This window comes from Branchiostoma belcheri, unplaced genomic scaffold (assembly GCF_001625305.1).
Source record: "Branchiostoma belcheri isolate BF01 breed outbred unplaced genomic scaffold, Haploidv18h27 scaffold4, whole genome shotgun sequence".
NCBI classification, from domain to species: Eukaryota; Metazoa; Chordata; class Leptocardii; order Amphioxiformes; family Branchiostomatidae; genus Branchiostoma; species Branchiostoma belcheri.
Window position 1 is genome coordinate 4916897 of NW_017804020.1, and position 21539 is coordinate 4938435.

Here is a 21539-nt window from a genome sequence, read left to right on the forward strand (position 1 = left end):
TCCTGGTGCCCGTGTAGAGGGTGTCTTGGGTCGTTCTGTTGTTTTCCCGCTCTGTCCTTGCTTGGACATCTCTTCGGATGCCAGGAGGGCAGATTCCTGCCAGTATGTACAGGGCTGACAGGGGGGTAGCCTTCAGGTTGCCTGTGATGGTACGACAGGCTCTGTTCAGTTCCACGTCGACCTTGTGGGCATGGGGTGACCTCTCCCATACTGCGGCGCAGTACTCAGCAGTGGAATAGCATAGGGCCAGCGCTGTCTGCTTGAGAGTGTTTGGGTCTGCTCCCCAGCTGGAGTTAGCGAGGTTGGACAGAAGGTTATTCCCCTGGATAACCGACAACGGATTTGCTCAGCGAAAAATACTTTGCGGAGACACGTACATGTACTTCGTAAGGTTTGCACTGAACACCTTTAATCCCATTTCCGCACAAACTCTACTTGTGATAACCGACCGGCTGCATTGACCTTTTAGAGAAGTCTCTATTATTGCTGAACAGAGAAGTTTCTATAGACCGTACATAAACCGTAACCCGATATTAACCTCGGTGGCTGAAGAACTCCGTTTCTGGGGCATGTGCCAGTTCTGTGCGATTTACCCTCCTGATGGACGGTGGAATGTCTGACCTGCTCCACTTATTACGGGCTGGGATCAGCCGCAGGGAACTTATTGGTGAAAAGTAGGTTAAAGGTGGAGAGTGTGGTCCAGTCGGACCGTCCAGAGGTCAGTGCCTTTACCTGTGGAGGTCAAGAGTTGAAATAATTGTCGCTCTCCCGACGTGCAACGCGGCTACTAGAAATGACGGGACGGGGCTGTGGTCCACTGGTTATTAGATGGTTCGCGTGTCCCATGGGTATAAGAACTTCCTTGGCAAGTTGAATCCTTACAAAATGCAAAAAGTAAAATTCTACCTTACAACGAACAGTGGAATAATACCTTGAAGTTGAATCAATTGTATCGAGCAACATTTCCATTCTATTCCAGATGAGACACTGAAAGGTTATATGCCAAACGGGATCAGGAGAATAACTTACGAGGAAGTAGAATGGCTGTTATGTGACTTTTAGGGTACCATAGATCCACACAACAGGCACTGATAGCTTCGCACCAAATCACTAAGCCTCGCGACATGTTAAATCTGAAATATCTGATTTATTTCTGTGTGTGTGTGTGTGTGTCATTTAAGAACAAATCAGGTTTTAGTTTCTCCGTTTTAATTATGTCTCTAATACCAAATCACGCTATCAAAATGATTCATTTGCTATACTGCCGCAGTGGGTGTCGTCTCTGATAACCATAAACTCTCCGACTGAGATTGGGTTATAAAACAGTAAAATTATACCACGTAGACCGTCAGGCACAAATCGTCTGTATGTTATAGCCGGTGATGAGACGGCGCTCATGTCCCGGTCACGTACATATACGTGGTGGGGGGTTTTCTGCGACGATTTGGCCTTACGTGGTAGGCTTGAAACGAGACGGGTGCAATAGTTCAAAAATTTAAATATCGCACCTGCATCTCAAACCTACGGCGAAATGTGAAGAAGCAGATGCATCGTACGGTGTACGTGAGAAGGGCTTTACAGACGCAAGATAAATGTACAGGCTAAATCAAGGGCAAGATCAAACCGTCAACACGAAAATTTGAAGGTAAGAGTAAGGTGACAAGAACAGACATGAACCCCACAAAAACGCCAAATGAATTTGATTTAATACAAGCCACGGTAGTTGTCCATTAATTTTTGGCCGTCGGCCATTTGTAAAGAGGACGTGGTACAAATAAGAATTAAGTCGGAGGATTTGACTTGTACTGACGGAAGACAGGGACGATGTACGTCTTCTCACGACGTCTCGCGATAGGTAATATCTACTTTCGCTAGGAAAGCCCGAAGACGTCTATTCCTCAGAATGTCAAGATAAGATGCTCAAATTCATCGGCAATGTGTTATATCTGTGACAGAAAGTAAACCCGATTCTTCGTTCATTGTGACTATGTATACTTTTACCGATTCTACCGATGATTTTTCATCAATGTTGACAGCCGTTACCGATGATTTTTCATAGCTACTTCAACGTGCACACGTCTAACGCAAAAGGTCGTCCCACAACATGGATGTATGTCTTATTGGCATGTTGTGGTGTATATGTATCTGTGACAAGTAATAGGCACCCCCAGGAGCGCACAGACACGACTAGATTATGTCACTACAGGACGAAGACCTTTAGATCATTGAGAAACCTTTTGAAGATCTTGGAGGCCCATGAACTGCTGAAAGATCTGCTAAATTGTTACAGGCTCATCGGCTTACTTCTTTGGCCTCTCCACTTATAAAAAACCCTCACCGCTACGCTCGTATATACCATGTCTTGTAATGATTCTGTCGAGACTTACCCTGTAAAACATTCCTCATCTTTACTAATGGAAGGTGGAAGGCAGAGTTCACGTTTCTAGACACTCAAATTCACGGTACATAAACACGGAGTCATTGAACTCATGGACGGCTGAGGAGACTCCGGGGCTACAGACACATACAGCGGTCATTGAACGTAGAGGACTGAAACTTGTAACGATATCTGTAAAGTTAACTTAGATGAGTGTTCCTAATATCGCAATTATCCTTTTTATTTTATCTAAACCAGATCTGATTCAAACTTGAATCACTTTTTTTCTAGACTATTAGGTGTAATTCCTAACGGAACATGAAATACTAAAACTGGAAGTACTGCTGCAGTATCATAAAAAGCCACCAGGTAGCCCATAATCTATATTTTCCGCTGTGTTGCTGGCACCTACCCACATCAAACATCATACGGATCCATTTAAACCTTCTCGAGTTATGCTGTCTACAGATCGGCAGACACAATAAAAACGGCACCGAAGACACGCGGCGATCCGGCGAATGGCGACGAAGGTAATAAACGTTAAGACAGGCAATAAACGACTCTCATGGCAAAAATAACAGTATTGTTGAGACGTCAGTATTGTAGCAGGAAATGGTCAGACAGGCAGACGCGGGCAGTACTTTGGGCTTCCAACAGAGACCCAAGCAATCAGTGCTGACCGATAAGCGTTAAAAACAGCAGTCTCCGTGGCGGGCGTAATAAAAGTGTGGAGGTGATATCTTACCGTAGAACATGGTCGGACAGGGTCAACGGCCCAGGCGTCCGGCAGAGACCTCTGTTATCAGCGCCAAACCAAAATGCCTGGAGATTCAAAATAATTCCAGAGACGATGGAAATGACCGTCGAACATGGTCAGACAGGCTTTGATCGGATATCCGAGTTGTCGGCACTAATCAGTAAGGGATTTGGAAAAGCACAAAAACATTTAAGTATGGAGATTACCGGCTATTGTACAAAGAACATGCATGCAGCCAGGGAAGTTGACTGCTCTGGGCGGAGTGAGTCTCCCAGGCTTTCCTCAAACGGTCCAGTCGGTACACTCCCAGACTGGACCGTCGATTCTTGGGGTAGCCACGCACGGGACAAACAGTAAACATTGTAGCAGTGATTACTTCGTGAAGGAGGGCAGTGACCTCCGCAGGAGTACTGTAATCAGTTGTGTCCGTACATTCGCAGCTGTAACTCACGAAAGTGCCAAAACGGATGTGATCGCAGCTCCTGTGCCTATATAATCAAGTCAAACTTGCCAATAACACTCTTAAAGCACATCTAAGTGCTATTTTTGCGGCACACAGTGTAATTGCTCAGAGCAAGCGCTACACCCGGTACCCGTTTTATCTCAACCCTGTGAGTTCAGGGAAATAACCGCTCAAGTTCTTCTCAAGTTAAAACAAACCCGTCCTTGTCTTCAGGATCAAAGTAATCAGCGCAACTTTTAACGAGCTCTAATTAAAGCGTCTCCCGTCAGTCCCCACATTGTTCCTCCATCATGGCAGGTTTTGTCTCCCGCAGGAAATCACAGCCTTCTCCTTTGGCGGAGGGATTCTTGTAATCAGTTTACAGCCCGGCAATATTTGGTTACCGCAATTTGACTTGATAGTTTTTCAGAGTCAATGCTACGTGGGGAGTAAAAGAAGCCGTCTTTTGAGAATTAAGGGCGCATAATGACGAGATTGGATTTGTTCGTGTAATGTTGAACTAATCAGCGAGAGATTTTCTATAGTGTTGGCTGTTGGCAAAATGAAGCTCAAGACAAGTTCCCAAAGGGCGGTTGTAGGCTGGAGTTCATTAGTGGTACCAAGCGTTTTACGACATGAGGTGAGTTTACGACACTTATACAGAAAAGAGCCCACCCTTGACGGGGGTGATAAAGCAGCATAATTGAATGTCATTATCCGGTCACTAAAGTCAGTGATGTTCAAGTGCAAACCTTACGACCAGGACACAAAAACCTTACATGAAAATCCCATAGCGTGTGCCGAGGCCATATTTGTCATAATTTGCGACGACTAACATCATGGATGACTCCTTAATCCGGCCGGAGAAAACAAACCGATTCATCACTCCTGACGGCGGTGACGCCGACCCGATATGTCATGACGTGTGCTCGACTGTCAGCAGAACAAATCACTGCCAGACACAAACGTATTAATGTAATCTCCAATTGTCCCCTATGGGGGGATCCGTCATATTTGTTACTATGCTGTCTGTTGTTATCTGTCTTGCATTAAATCACACCATAACATCCAGTGGATTTTTCTATCAAAATGACTAACAATCCATCACAAACACATCCTGCACCCTAATTTGCAAATGCAACTCGACCTTTTCTTACTACAGTTGTTCTCCGTCGCCATCTATCTAACTCTAGAATCCACTTAACAGACCAACTTGGGGTTAGACTGCAACAAGTTTACACAAATTGACATTCTCAATCAAATTGGTTCTTGGTCTAACAATCCATCACATTCGTATGCTGTCGTACCTCTTCTCTAATTTGGGAATTCTGCTGTCCCTCAGGTATTTGGTTGTCTCTCGCCATGTATCCGCAGCTTGAAGCCTTTACAGAAATGTTCTATATGACTATAGACATCCTAAATCAAATTCGTTCCTGGTCTAACGATCCATCAACAATTTCCATTGAGGTTGTTTCATATTGATTTGGGAATTATACTTCACTTAAGTCTCTTGCAATTTACTCAACGCTACAAGCTCTTGTCAGACGTGACTTAATTCACTTGACGTTACGTGTGATTAACAAGTTAAGAAAGCCGGGCGTTTCTTATCAAAGTGAATTATGTTTCAAGTCAAATGAATTATTCAGTACCAGTGTATGAGAAGCCTGGAGGTAGTCACTTGGTCGAACTGAGCCCTCAATAGCCGGTGTGACACAATCTGTTGCCTGTGTGAGCTGATGCTCCTCTTCCCAGAGGGTACGCGGGGGATGGTTAGTGGACCGCGATTTTTATTGAGTCAGGTTACAGGCCTCCATAATACATCGTCACACAATAGACGTAGAAAGTAATTCCGTCCTTCTAAACTCATACGCGATGGCTCTGCGCTTTCGATAAGAAAAAGGAGGGGGTAAAAAATGGCATTCAGGCGACCCTGTTAAGTTCCTGCGCAATTACCTCTCCGCCGTCACTAATGTAGCGTTATCTGGAACTCAGGGAGGAAAGCAGTACTTTCCTGGAAGAGGCCGCATCCCTAATCATTTCTGGCTTAGTCACCCACACTGGCTGATTTAGCAAAACTGGCTTGGCGCCGAGAAAAACAGTCAAAGAATATCGATGGTAGAACTCTGTCCACTTTCTTTGAACCCTTTTACCGTAATTACGTTGGTAACGATTCTGGGAAGACATTAATACAGTAACTAACAAGTTTGGACGACCAAAAGGGACTGTGAGGACACGTGCTGATGTCTCGCGAGATTAGCAACCTGGTTATCGCAAGAACTCATCTCTCGCGGGATTAGCCACCTGGTTATCGCGTGAACCGATCTCTCGCGAGATTACCTGTGCGGTTATTGTGTGAACAAGCCTTTCCCCAGATTAGTTACGTAATTATCTCCATCACAGGTTTGTAGAAATGATTCCCTTGGCTAGTTCGTTATCTAATCAGTGGAAAACTCTAACGTGCTAGAAGACAAGTGAGTCTCCACAAAAATCGGGAACTTCAAATTTACTTCCGATCCGTTGACTTCCCTGTCCTAAGTTGGTACCAAGTGTGCAAGCATCTCTAGCTCTAGTTATCAGCAAGGCGAGCATTCGACAGTTGGCCCGTAAAACCAGAATAGCAACAACTAATGCAGACGACGCAGCTTTGAAGTCAGTGCTAGAGACGGCCGGACCGTTCCGACGTTTTGATGGAGCTGCATTCTAGCATAGCGCGGGCCAGCGTTCTTTCATCTTGCCGTTCCGTGCCTTTGTGCAAATGTCATAGCAAGTGCTTACGCCTGTTTAGTATAGCAATCAAGTGTAATGAACGTTGATTTGGTACAGAAGCAATGGCTGTGAGTAATGACGGTTTAGAGACGGGCTGTGATGTGAAAAGACTGCTATCGGCGCCTCCGCTATGTATGATGGAAATTATACACAAAGCAGATTCAAAGATTTTTGTGCGTTTGCTGTAAAAAGTATGATAACCAAGTGCACGGAACATTATTTTTGTAGAAGTCAATGACTTTGAAAAGAGTTTCTCTAGAGTTGAACACAATGCTTATAATGGCTCCATTATAAATGGCTCAAAATGGCTATAAAGCCATTTTCTAAATGTCAGTGGATCTCTATAGACCAGGAAGCTTTATTTTAGTGCACCATACTTTTCGTAGGAGATAGAATGGACGTCATGAGAAAATCATACATAAAAAAGAAGTCGTAACAAGCGCAACTGTCCTGCAAAACTTCGTGCACGTGATTGGCATGTGGGAGCAGTTTAAATGTCGAACGTTTAACGGTAATCTTACTATTCTATCCCTAAACACCAACTGCCACTGAAGAGCTGCCGTACATTTTCAACTACTGTAAATTTTCTTTAATTAACATTCAACGACAGGAAGCAAAATATCGTTTTGCGGTGTTAATTTGAAGTTCTCGTTTGAAGTTCGTGGTTGAAACGACATTTGTAGTTAGGTATGAATTTTTAAATATTTCTGTGGTTCTGAGTTCGCAAAAACTACGAAAGAAAGTACTGCAAACATTTCATGATTCACAGCATTGCTTTAATGTGGACTTCTTGCAAGGGTTGCAGGATGTCGGATTCTAGGTGGGACTTCACGGCGCGTTTTTCGTCTGATTACTGTGCTTGTCTTGATATCTTGTATATCTCCTATGCCCTGAACACAGCGCCTGTCTTTATTTTATGCTTATCGTGAGTTTGACGATTGGCTTTTTCGTTGGCTGAATTTCAACTGAATAGAGAGCAGTGGTCCTGTGTGTTGGTAGGTGGGTGAGTGGGTGAGTGGGTGGGTTGGTTGCTTACATGTGGGTAGATACTTTGGGTTAATCTGTAGATGGTTAGGGTTAGGTGGGTGTGCTGTTGGGGCAGTGGGAGGATGAGTCGGTATGTGGGTGGTGAAGTGATGATTAAGTAGTGTCCGAGAGATTGTCAAAGACGCAGTGAACTGCAAAATGAACCCTCCATCAGAAACCCTCACAATCCTCACAAAGGCGATGTAGGAATTTGTTTCTCTGCTCCTGTATGGCGATCTAATCCACTACACATCACTCTGAGCCAAAAGTGCCGAAAGCCAATCAACGCTGCCTTGAGTGCATCACCTACTTTGTCTTTTTCTTCTCCTCCTGAGGTCTTTATCTTAAGTAGTTCGGACAGGTGTGCTTATCTCTGAGCGGCAGTTCTGAAGGCGCGAGGGAGAGCCTGATGCTATCTTCCCGCTAACCGGACTCCGTAAACTGGACCAGGCCGGATCGATCCTGGTCTGAATAGGACGGCTTTTCACTCAGGATAAGGCACGGGGTAGTTTGCCTTGCCGAATCGTCTACATGCAAATTTCCAAGATTAGGTTTCAACAATGTATGCAGAGAGTCTGTGTGTTGCTTTGGGTTCGGCAGGGCATGAACGTTCCTAACTGTTTTGAGGCACCGAGTCCGACAAAAGAACAAAACCCCAGATTGTCAACGCTAAGTGCGGCAGAACTGATCCAGCCTCATCTACCTCACAGCTACCAGTATGTGTCGCCGGTAACACTGGGGTGAAGGACGGACGCGCAGTGTGCTGTCGGCAAGTCCTGCATGTCTATATAGCTATATGCTGCAGCTACAAATGGACGGAAATTGGGTCAGGTATATGGTTTGGAAATATGCCTAATGGCACTGCTAGGTATAGAATTAACCTTTGTATAAATCCATGAACACTACTAGAATAATGACCCATTCCATCCACAGCACAGTTTATGAGTACCATAGGCACAATAACCGGCGATTCAGCACTAAGGACAACAGCCAAATGGTTAGGAAACATCAACAGGGAGCACAACCACGTCCGCATAACAGACACGAGAAACCTTTTAGACCACATATCCACTCATAACTAAACTATTCCCCCCAGATGGAACACCGTGGACCTTTCACAGAAAAGTTCTACAGGCTCAGCCTGGTAAGTCAGCTACACCAGACACAACCAAAAGTGGAAAAGCAGTGCACAACTAATCCCAGATGTCAGCTACAGTGGACCTTTTAGCGCCAGGGTCAGGCCCTCAATCAAGCCCTGCACTGATACGGCGGCGAAGGAAACATGTGTCCGAATAATGCCACATGAGATCTCCGAGTTCGTACATTTGGTTTTGATGAATATCCTCACATGCCCCACGCACATCAGACCTTTCTGGTGTTGAGTCCAGCCTTTCAGTCAAACGTGTCAGTAACTAAGGTTAAAACTCAATTATCAATTAACATGTCAGATGTTACCTTGGGTTACATGTATAAGAAAGTTAAACAAAGATGCTCCCGGATGTCGAATACATAACAATCCTTTGAACGCCAGGGTCAGAGTGATTACCCTAATATGGCGCTTGGAGGACGGAAATGAAAAGAAACCGTGATTACCGACCACAATGGATGATTTGCGTCAAGTATTAGGTTAACTTTTTCTATACTGCCGATCTTTGACTCCTTCCCATTAGGTCCAGACCTGAAATTAGACCTGTAATGACAGCAGGAGAGGGAAATAGCTTCCAGATATCAAACACAAGGAGCCTTTTAGATCATACATTTGGCTGTGAGAAATAGTCCCACATGGCACCCACTGCAGTCTCTAGTGCCCAGGGTCAAACCCTTCACCTAAAAGCTTCAGTAAAAGCGAAGGGAAGTAAAAGCACGTCTACCTGTAGGGAATTACGAATCTCTCAGATCCTACATTTGGTTATGATAAGTTTTCCCCACACGCTTCTAACAGCAGACCCTTTAGCACCAGGGGCATAGCCACGGGTCAAATCAGTCAGTAACAGGAAAGGGCAAGAATAAGTACTCCAAAGATCAAACACAGTGGACCTTTAACGTCCCACATACAATATTCCAGGTTCATATCTTCAGTCAAATGTGTCCGTAACTGCACAGGCATGCAAATCTGCTCATTACAGTAAATCATGCCAGACCTTTTAAAGCTTTTCCGTTGGTTGTGGGAGTTTCTTATTTTCATAATTCCAGAGTTTGGGCAAGCTTCCCCAACTAAGAAAAGAGCAAAGATATCCGCAGATGTCCTTCTGACCGGAGGGTCAACCTGCTCGCCGGGGCGGCGGGATGAAAGGAAAGTAAAAGCACTCATAAATATAAACATCAGCTGCAGTGAATCCTTGAAGATCCTTTATTGTGTAAGAAAGCAGACCGCCCCCAAGTGCTAAAACAGCGGACATGTCCGCACCAGGGTCAGGCCCACAGGAACGCCTGGTTAACGAGAGAAAGCCTTAGTTTTGAGACAGTGCATATTCTCCGCAAAATCTCTGCCAGGGATTCAAACCCAGAACCTTTATATTCAAACCGACGAACCCTAACCACAAGACCACCTTGCCAACTAGATTCTGTACGTGTACCGCAGGTGTGGTCGGCACTGGTCGCACACGTACTGCAGGAATCGATCTAAAGCCCTCCCCAGGTTCCAAATTTGGTGCGAGAGAAAGAAAGATTTACCTGTCGCCAAAATTGCCAGATCTGCTGAGCCATCACGAGCTACCAACGGCCTTGCCCTCTCCCACACGTCAACCCGCCGGGAGAGCCGTATATAAGCCGCGCTCAGACGGCCAAATGGCGATAGAATTTTCCCAAAGGATCCTCCTATCTCTATGACTTACACTGAGGATTTTCGACTGGTCCACCTTGATAGGTGTATATTGTGCTTGAGTTATTGTGGAGATTTGCATTCTATTCTGTAACTTTCCATTGCTATTATCGATTTGTGTTGTGTATCATGTTTGTATCATCATCATCTATTGCAGTATCCAGCTATGGCTTCCTGGGTGACCTGTACACTATGAAGTCATATTTTACTTCATACAAGACGAATGTTAAGTACAAGGAGCACGTTTTAAGTCATTAAATCATCAAGTTATTTAGTAAGACGGTAAGACGTACACGTAACCCGGGTACATTTTGACAAGCCTGTCCAGCAGTTCATCAAGACAAGACTGTCGGGGTTTTAAATTACTCTCCCCGTGAATCCGATCAGCGCAGGTCAGTAGCCACGGGGACCGCCCCGAGACCTGTGGGACCTGTCCCGTATTGATTCCTGTACAAATAACCCTGAGGGGGAGGGAGGGGTGACTGGAGGAGGCAGGAGTGAAGATTGTTTAACTTACGGTTTTCAATATCCGCGTTCTCCGTGATGCTCGCTGGTGCCCGTGTCGTGTCAAACCTAATTCTCCACGCACATGATGGAGAGAACCGCTGTATGAAGCTGTGTTTCACCCGCCGTGCGTGACGTGAATTCTCAGTCTTACCAGCTGACCAAACTTGACAGAAACCAACAGTTTTATTCGGGTACAATGGATAGCTTAATCTAGCAGAAGTTTGTTCGTGCGCATAAAATGCACGAACTGATTTTTCGGCTGACCTCATGTAGACTTTCTAAAAGTTGCAACAGTCATTTGGAAGAAGTTACTTCACGACTACCTTACGTCTATGTCAGCAATTGAGTCAGTGAGAATATATAACAAAAACACTATGTTATCATCATTCTACTTTCGTCAGAATACCACGATCGTTGAGACAACAGCGTTCTGCACGGATGCTATCCTGTCTTTACATTATTGGAAGATGCACCAGTAATCTGTCCATACGCCACGGAAAAGGAAGTGTTTTTGCAGGGTACAACGGCAGCAGGACGTGTAATTAGATCCGTCTATTTTCCATAGTCGTTTTACCTACATGGCAGCTCTGTCGTTTCCCGGCGTCGAACTCACCACTGATATATGCAGCGGCGATTTGTATGGCCGAGCGGCGTATGGCACATTTCATTTGATCGCATTGATTTCTCGCAAAAGTAATGGGTTGATGAAAAAAATCGACTTGAGAGAAGTGTACTGCAAGCCGGGGTCAGCGCTCAACTAGGTCGGCTAAATGTCAACCTGTTAGGATGGAAAGGTGACGAGGCTTCTCCACGGAAACTGCAGATTTTCTTGTCATCTTGCTACTTTTTTCCAATTTATTCACACAATGAGCATTGCAAAACGCACACAGTGCTTGTACATACATTCTACTAATAAGATAAGAAAAAAATGATTGAATTGAAGTGAACTCAAAATTAGCAAGGTAACATGGGAGTCCAGTTGAGCCGAAATTTAAAAAAATGCAACAACTCAACAACATATTATCTAAGCGGTTACTTTTTATTATCTGTTACATATTTTATGTAGACAGAATCGACTGTCGTTTCCTGTATACCATCTGGGGATAAGCCTATGATCAGGTATGCACATATTTCAGATGAAAGATGTAACAAACTTTGTAGGAGTACTTTAATAGCCTTGCTGTCTCTGGGAATGATTCCAAGACCGGGTTTCGTGACGAATCGCCCGACAGGGCGGGGTCACTACCAGGGTAGGTCGGCTAAATGTCAAGTACCGGGGCCCGAACGGCACGGCAATATTCATGGAGGGAGGAGTCCTGTCGTGTGGACTAGAGGCTTGGGAACCATGATACATTTAGTGTGCACAAATCAGGATTCACAAACAAAACATAACGTAAATAGTAGCATTTTCCTCCTCTCTCCCGTAGTTTAGTCCGCCGTTGGGGCAGCATGATGTAGCATTTCTAGGAAACCTAAAACACCTGGATCGACTTCGTTCCTCTTTTCATGACTCTGTGTTTAAACGTTTTTCTTCTGAGACTACAGCCATATAATCATATGTATGAATCCCCGTTTTCTCCATGAATTTATCGATAACATAACTTGCAGATGTGCACTATCTGGGAACATATCTCTTGCGCCCGTAATGTTCCTTATCTTTGCTGCCCCACAGTACCCATGAATATTTTCTCGGTGTGCCTATTCGTGATATTCGTGAATAGATGCATACATACATATATGTTATAACCATTTTTCACCCGTGCTGACATAAAGGGGACATGTGCGCGGAGGAAGGCAAAATCACGAGCACCGCTTCTCAACCCCATAAACACGAGATCGTAAAACCTGTTGGACGAGCCAGAGCTGCGTATGATTGCCACATTACATCACGGAGTGCAAGTGTCCATGGCGACCGTTAGTCTGTGAGGAGTGATGACGGAGAAGGTTATACCCAAACCCTGAGGGCTGTCACATTCATCGTTCGATTTTTATCGTAGCATGTTCATCAACGTTTCGGCTATTGCTGAACCGGTAGTTAAGGATCTACGCTGACCTCGTCCGTCACATGACGACTGATGGAACACCCTGCATTGTTCCAGAAGTTTCCTTGTTAGTTTTTGCTGTCTGAAAGCTGTACATGTTGCACGAGAAATCTGACATTATCCCAGAGCATGCAGTGCTTCAACTTTCTCAACTGTCTTGTGTTCTGTCGTGTGTTGCTGCCTGGGCGCCTCTGCCAAAGAAAGATTTTTTTAAAACAAAAATGTTCATAGTTTACTGGGTACCGTATGAGCTGCCTTGGGCTCACCTTTAGCCTAAACGTTGGCCAGGCGAGACAGACGGCGGGAGGTCTTCTGTTCTCGAATTGCGGCATACCATCGTTAGATCAGATGTGAACGCACTAATAGTTTGTGGCATATCTTACATACAGGACTGGGAGGATCCAGCTGGGAAAGTTATCTCTGCCCTGGGGAAAGGACAAGGCATCTCTGCCCCGTCAGCGGGGCGAGTGACGGGATGAATGGTCCCCTGCGGTACGATCACTAAACCACCACATAACACCCCTCCCCATCCGTCAGCAGCTCTTATCACCAGACACGATCGTTAATTAAGGCCTGAAGGTTTTCCATCCTCCGGGTGCCGCCAGACATGTAGCCTGGGTGCCACCCGATTTGTAACGGCAAAATCTTCGGGGTTGCCGTTACAAATCGAATGGCACCCAGGCTACCAGACATTTATCAGACGCAGAAACAACATTGCGTCTTTCTTAATTTTGTACTTCTCACTGATGATATGTAGCTAGCTGACCTCAGTACCAGTCGGCATCTTGCACGAAATACCTGTACTTTTAGTCACCACCAAACTACAAGAAAAGCGGCCGGTGAATTCGAAGTTTTCAGACGCAAACCACAGGTTACGGGACCTGACGGTTCTGAGTTCACGGCCAGTGGTAATGATAATGAATGACTCAGTCAGGTACATTTGAGATAAGCCGTCTTCTTACTTACGTTTGCATCTTGTTCATATTTACAACCCTTAAAGGAGCGTCCTCGTAAGCCCTTAAGTCTGTAAGTTAAACCTCGGTGTTTCATCTTCCTCGTGTCTGTCTTTGACCTGAGCCTATTGATTACAGAGCCTGCATGATGAATGCCTGGTTAGGCGTGGGGGATTAGTCATGTCGGTGGTACACGGACGCTGACGGCTGTGCAGCTGCAGAACCCTTCGGTTATGTAACCTTAGGTCATGTTGACTTGATTATATGGATGGCATCCTCTCGGAACCCCAAAACTGATGCGAGCGTGCGAATAAAAAAAGGTCTGGCGAAAAAACAAATTGCCTTCATTAAGAATTCTCCGTGATCATGAAGGTTGCGCAAATGACTAAACACATAGAGTATGGTATGGCGAATAATAGTCTTTATCTTCTTCTCTGGAATTAATTTTGTCAAACTACGACATATGTATCGTTTTCCAATATTTTTTTTGTACTGTACGGCATAGTTGCTCATTTTGCAGCTGGTCTGTACGATTTACAGAATGGTGGAATTTTTTAGGGGGGGGCGGAGGAAAATTCATGCACGCGCGGATGTCATCCAAATAATCAAATCAACATGGCTTATGTACAGGGAAATTATATGAGTTAGAAATACTTGGAGTTGTGTCACCATTAACGGTTATCTACAGTACCTGGTTGTTAGGTAACGTTACATATCGGGAAACTGGATCTTTTCTTGCTGTAGTTCCGAGAACCATATTGATTTGCGATACCTGCTTGTTGTGTATAAAATACAGTTAGACAGATCAGTCAATCATCTAGTTAACGTTGATAGATATGTATGATAACCGGTGGTTATGCGGTTGGATATGAGTAATTAGTCTTTGCTGTTGTTACGTGAAAGTAGATAGCTATGGAGGATACCTGCTATTTAAATTAGACTTTCGTAGATACTCAAACACTGAATGTAGTAACATAAACATTGAACGTTATGTATGATGACAACCTACTGTACCGCACAGTTCAAATACACTTTGAATCCTTCATGACAGTGTGTTTTGGGACAAATACGAAAGTTTTCTCCACCTTTGATCTTGTTTTTCTTCCGTTCTGGATATCCGTGGGCAAATTACAGACAGATACACAGAGGTCATTACAAAATTCCATCCTGACATCCCGGAAGAATAAAATCTGTTATTTACGCGACATTCTGTCGGCAAAGCCGCTAACATCAAACCTGTAACGTCAGAACAGTAACCAGAAATAACGAGACAAACGCACGCCATTCGTCAATTACAGGCTACGCCGTGTATCTTTTATGTCCGTGTTCAGTAAAATCACTAAATTTATATGTAATTACTACATATCACAGTCAATAAAAGGAACCGATTTATAGCAGTATAAAGGGTGATAGTGTATGAAGTTATCCTCAGGTACCAAGGATATCATCGGCCATTGTTTTCTGCATTTATGCGGTTCGGCGGTAATTCACATTTACATGTATCTACGTTGTGGTGGGAATACTTACAGAGCCATAGTTTATACTATTTATGACGAGGCAGTCTAATCCTTGGTGCGCTTAGATAAAAAGAATCAAAAGTGCATTAAGTCTTGTAAGGAACCCTGAATCCGCATCGTATTTTGAGTGACTTAACGAGTACGCAATATTATGTTGGTTATACTGCTCGCACTGGAAGAAGACAGCATTCCATGCTGTTGGGAATTATAAATACTACATGTAGCCTGTAACGGCAGACCACATATCATGTTATGAAAGAGTTATTTATTAGCGGCGGTGGTTAATCCGTGCTCTCAGCGGGACGCCATGTTGGTGTGGTTTGCATGGCTTCCTTGACAGGAGAAATAGCTCCTAACTAGCACCAAATCCACCGCGCTCTCACAGAGGAAACCTGCGCATTCTCGCACAAATCCCGAGTTGTTTGCTCTAATTTAAACCTCGCTTCTACAAGGGCGCAGCATCTATCTTCTGACTGGCAACAAATCCTCTGCACTTCATCAAGACCCTCCGAACTTCACCTCACCGCATCTCACTTCCCCGGAACGTACTAGATCGTTGGGGGTCTGACAATGATGCGCCGGTTGCTGTCAGTGGTTACGGGCCTCTGTTTGCCACCGGACCCTTTGTTAAGGAACGTAATACCCTATATTAGCGAGAAAACGTAGATCTGGTATTCATCAAATGCAAAGTGAAAATAACGCTCTGGTATGGGAGGATGAAATAGAAACTTTCATGGCCAGGGCCGGGGAAACAGATCGTTCCGAGGTCTCCTGTGTTAGTGTGTGTGGCGGCTGATTGGGATCGAAACATTGGTCAGTTCTGCTGACAATAAGAATCAGCCTCCTCACCTTTACCAATCACAAGGCCTCTGTTCCAACAGGTCTAACAGGAGCTACTTGAAGTAACTCGTTTACATATAATGAAGATAATGATTTATACACAGGTTACACTTGTCTTCAGGTTCATTCTCAGTCGATCCTAATGAAAGATAGTGATGCTGTCTGAAACTTCGGACGCTTCAGAGAATTCATCAAATCCCTTGATCTTGTATTATACAATAAGAAGACTTGTACTTCTCTTAAGGGGACCAACTATAGGAACCACTAGTGCATCAATTGCGGGCGGACTCACGCTCAGCACCAAGGATAGATCATATATCAGGTCATACATAACAGTCTGGATTCAGCACTGCTAACAAATTTGTCGGTAATAGTTGAAGAGAACTAGCTGTGGTGGATGTAGTGGCAGCGTCACTTTTGCACCAAGGACATGGTAAACGGGGGTAACCTCAGCATCATCGACCGATTATATATGGGTGACAATGCTTCAAAATGTCTGAGGTGAGGGAAAGCTGCATTACCTGTATGAAATTTAGCACCAAGGGCACGAGGTAACAGCTGCCGTAGAATCAGCACCATGGACAGATCGTGTCTATTCATAGTTACTAACATCCGTGTTCAGAGGTGAGCGCGGGTAAACTTCCACTGATGTTCCCCGTGACACGGCTGCACGGTCAGCTGCAGGGGAGGACGTGATACCCACATACGGTCGTGATATCCGTATATCATCTGGTATTACAGGCCGTGTCCGTATATCATCTGTAACTACGGGCAGTGATGTCCGTATATCATCTGTAATTATGGGCAGTGATATACGTATATCACCTGTAATTATGGGCAGTGATGTCCGTATATCACCTGTAATTACGGGCAGTGATGTGCGTATATCACATGTAATTACGGGCTGTACCGATTCTACCATCAACCTACTTACTCGCTTATAGGACCTTCCGTCACACATAAGGCCGTTAATGACACGCGTGAATGAGTTCTGGGATTTAGAGCGAATTTGTGAATGAATAGATGAACGGGACTCCTCTGCGCCAGGTGGACCATTGATCAAGCATCTGTCCACACCAAGTGAACAGTTTATAACATGTCAAAAGTTAAGCGTTTGTTCACACCAGGCAAACTGTTAATAACGTAAAGAATGTAAAGTTGGATGTCTCGTGGTTCAGGAGAGCCACACCTTGAGCACGTTAAAGATCCCACCATGCTTATCGAAAAGACCCCGGTGCGGTTTGTCGCTTGTGCGAAACAGAGCTTGCCGTGCAGGCCCACAGATCGCCTCCGTTTGCATACCTGGGAGTGGACGTGTGAAATATAGATGTTCAGTGCAGGGCACAGTACAGGCATGTGGGCATGCATCATGCACTATACCCAGGCTCCCACCTTTCTCGTCTGTGAAGGTGGGAGCTGCCCTGACTGTACTACTAATGACCAGATACGGCTGTTGTTTGGACGGCATGAAGGTTTATCGCGATGAAGCGAGCCAGGGGGACAATGACGTAATCCCAAATCACCTGTCAGTCACGCTAGGTTTAATATATATAGGACAGATCTTAATGTTCTAAACTGTTCTGTATTATCTAAGCTCACATTTCCGCGCCCTGTAGTTCCGTGCCTTACTGCTGATCCCCCGGCTGCCGGGAACCATTTGTTACGGGATTAGGAGACTTTCCGGGCGGCTGATCTGGTCGATTAACTGCACCCCTCGGCTTCCTGCTTACAAACTTGTCATACCTTACTTTACAGCCGAGGGAGTGACGTGCCCATTGTGGCTTCTCTCTTTTCCTCCCTCTCTCTGTGTTTGTAGGGTGGTGTTTTACATGTGTGTTTGTAGGGTGATGTTTCATACGTGAGTTTGTAACTTTGTTGAGCGGGGTTTTATATGTGCGCTTGTAGGATGGTGTTTTGTATGTATGCTTGTAAGATTGTGTTTTATATGTATCTTTGTAGGGTGGTGTTTTATATGTATATTGTAGGGTGGTGTTTCATATATGTGCTTGTAGGATGGTGTTTATATGTGCGCTTGTAGGATGGTGTTTTGTATACATGTACATGTATGTTTGTAGGATGGTGTTTTATATGTATGTTTGTAGGGTGGTGGTGTATATGCATGTTTGTAGGTTGGTGTTGTATATGTGTTTGTAGAATGATGTTCTGTATGCGGAGTTTAAAGCCCACTGTCAGTCAGGATTGTGGAAGGGTTGTGGAGTTCATCTGTGTGCTCTGAGATAAGAACTGGGTGTGAATAAAACTAAGGGAACAAATAAGGAATTACAAAGTGGTGCCGAGGCAGGAGAGCAACGTTTGTATGTATCTATTCTTCAATACAGTTTACAAATGCGAGACAGTTGTATAGAAATACGTGACATAATCATATCTACAAAAGGTGAAAATAGGAACTTTCCACGGGCCCAGGACAGACACCTTGCAGGCTGAGACCTTGTTATACATTTTCCCCTGACTCCTGGCCAACAGACTCCATGCCAATTTTCCTCTGACCCCTGACCATCGTCTGGGACCTTTGGAGGTCTGTTATTACACCACCATCCATCCAACTATATGCTGTCACTCATCTCTACTTATACACAAGCAAACGCGTAAGCAAACAAACACAAACCTATACCTCGGTGCCCGGAGGTACAAACGCCAGTACAGGGGGAAAATGAAAATGAAAAAGAGCCGTTTGCGTCTACCAGGCTATAGCTAGACAGCGTAACAGTGCACAGTTGTATGTAAAATACTAACCTCCGACCAGGGTGTTGAAAATGAAACAAGTTAGCGATATAAATAAACAAACATGCAAACAAACGACAGTACGATAGACAGACAATTTGTAAAGAAGTACAGAAGACACAGAAACAGCAGGTCTTTTACCTTTTGTCTCAGGAAATATGTCTTCTACTTCATAACGACTGAACACACTCGCGCATTTAGGGTCTCCCTTCAGGTGTTCACCGACGACGTCTTGCTGCGCGGAAGCAGAGCGTCTTTAAGACGTTGTTTCTGAGGAAGCGTCCCACCTGTGTTACCTCTCCGGCCGGGAAACGTGCGACGGAAGGATTGCACCACTGTGGGCAGCTCGGAGGGACCAACCAGCATTGGTGGGGAGAAGGGTGGGCAACAAGAAGGGACCATCCAGATAATAAATTCGGGAGGAGGTTCCTACCGTCATATACAATTCGACCGCGAAACGAAATGCGGGAATACTCGTATTTCTGGATAAGAAGGAGGGCAACCAAACGTGGACACCAACTATTCCTAGCGGGGGAAGCTGGCATTGCAGCTCAGGAACAATGGGCAGGCCCTTGTAATAAACGTGTGGGAATATGTTTTTCAAGGATCAGACCTTTGAACCTGAGCAGTTCATAAAGACGGTGATATTCAAGTACACTTGTTCCAGGTGCTCTTTCGTCTTTGGACCATTGACCTGATCCCAGGTTTTATCTTCTATTAACTTCAATACACCGATACCATTTCACAAGGTTTGGTTTGCTCCTGGTAGAGCAGAGTCGGGGATTAATATGTTTTTAGGAATCCTGCCATATATAGTTGATCGGTAGGAATAACTTGAGGGAATATCGTATGTTTTTTTTAATACCATATCTTGTGGTCATACCTGTTATAACTTACAGCGGACGAGCACGATTGTGGCAACCGGGTTGCGGATGGGACTAACTCTAGTTTTAACGTATCGTCTCAAGACGCTTTGGCCTTAGACATACTCAACACAGGGTCTGTGTTCCAATTTGCTGATATAATACTCCCACAGGTGCTGTCATTTCGCCTTATGGCGGTAACATCTTGGTACTTTTTTTTTTAGTAGCGGAACTGCGGAAGGATATAGCAGCGCCTCAGTAAAGTGGCCACCTACATTCCAATATTGAACACAATGTAAGTTCATTGATAAACAGACCCATGCCTGGTAAATTAATAATTAAGCGTTATTTAAAATTCTTCTCGTCGCGTAGCCAGATTGCCCAATAAAAAATTAGTTCTGTCAAGTTTATGTAGAGTCAACAAACATAGCGGCAGTAGGATGTAGTCAAGTCAACAAAGTCAAGATCATTCCTCCCACGATACATCGCTCCACAGCTGCGTTACTATGGAGACGGCGTTCGATGCGACACCACAGACGACATATTGAATCGACAAGGAGGCGGTCGTGTCTGAACGGTGGGCTAAATTTCTACATTTTTTTTGTGAATAATTTGTGGTAAAACGGTAAACAGCCACACAGAAATCATCATGATCTATTGTAGAACTTTTACCGGGAGTACCGTGATGTTTGCAAACGTTTGTTTGGAAAATTTGGCAGAAATATGCGAGCTGTGCATGACTGGGCTAAATTTATGGAGGCTTTCAGTTTGTGACGTTAAAGTCATATGCAGGGAATGTCTCCAATTTGTAACATATGAATGGAAATAAGTACAAAAAATCTGGGTTCGGGGTAAAATTGAACACATGACACTGTGTAAGTGAAAATAATGTTTTATCATTTTACTGATGTTAACATTTACACAGATGATGATGAAATATTGTTACCGTCTCCAAAAATAACAAGTTTCAAAAACTTAACCATACAAATTTGTCTGAGTTATTCGAGTTACAAGGAAATGTAGAAACTAAAGTGCAACTGCTGAGTGAGGAGACAAATCCATGTTCTGAAATATTGGTGGTATTTGGACCGTTAGAAATGGCGTAATTTTGTTGTTGTTTTTGTTGTGCTTATGTAAGATGGGAGGGGGCGTTGCTATGGAGCAAAACAATGTATTTTTAATCTTGTAATAGTTGAATTGTTACAAAATCAGCAGTGAAAAATTTCACACGTCATTTGCAGGATCATCATATTATTTTAATTTTTGTTTCTGTCATGTAAAGTTTCAGGTATTTGATTGGGTATAGATATTCGTAATTTGTGTCGATGTGTTTAGTGACCAATGTTCTAAAGTTAAGCAGTGTTCCAGCAAAGGTAGGTTTGTCTGTTGGTAAGTTCTGTCTGTCTGGTATAATGGACGATTCTCGACCCCCGTTTTCTGCATTATGAGGTTTGTGGCACAAGTAAATCAACCTTGTATTGCGTAGATGTGAACAGATTGCATCTTGAGAGGGAACCAGCTGGATTTTATGTTCCCTACATTGACGTAACGTTACATTTCCTACAAGTTGTGAACTGCCAGTGCCGTTCCATGTCTTGTTTGATAGTAAATGGATGACGTGCATTGACATTGATAATTATTGCAATTTTAATTGTTAGGTTCTAATTATTCTGACCAATGGTCCATAGGGATTTGTATAAAACTTCTGTTGTTAGGTGGATAAATTAGAGTTCAAATCTTTGTGGCCTTTTTTAATTTGGAATTCTTATTTAATTGCATTTTAGTGTGTGGATTTCCAGGTAAAAGTCCAGACAGAGAATTACCCATTTTATGGTCTCCTTTGTGGGCTGTCTGATTTCCTATATCGTATAATAATATCAAGACAA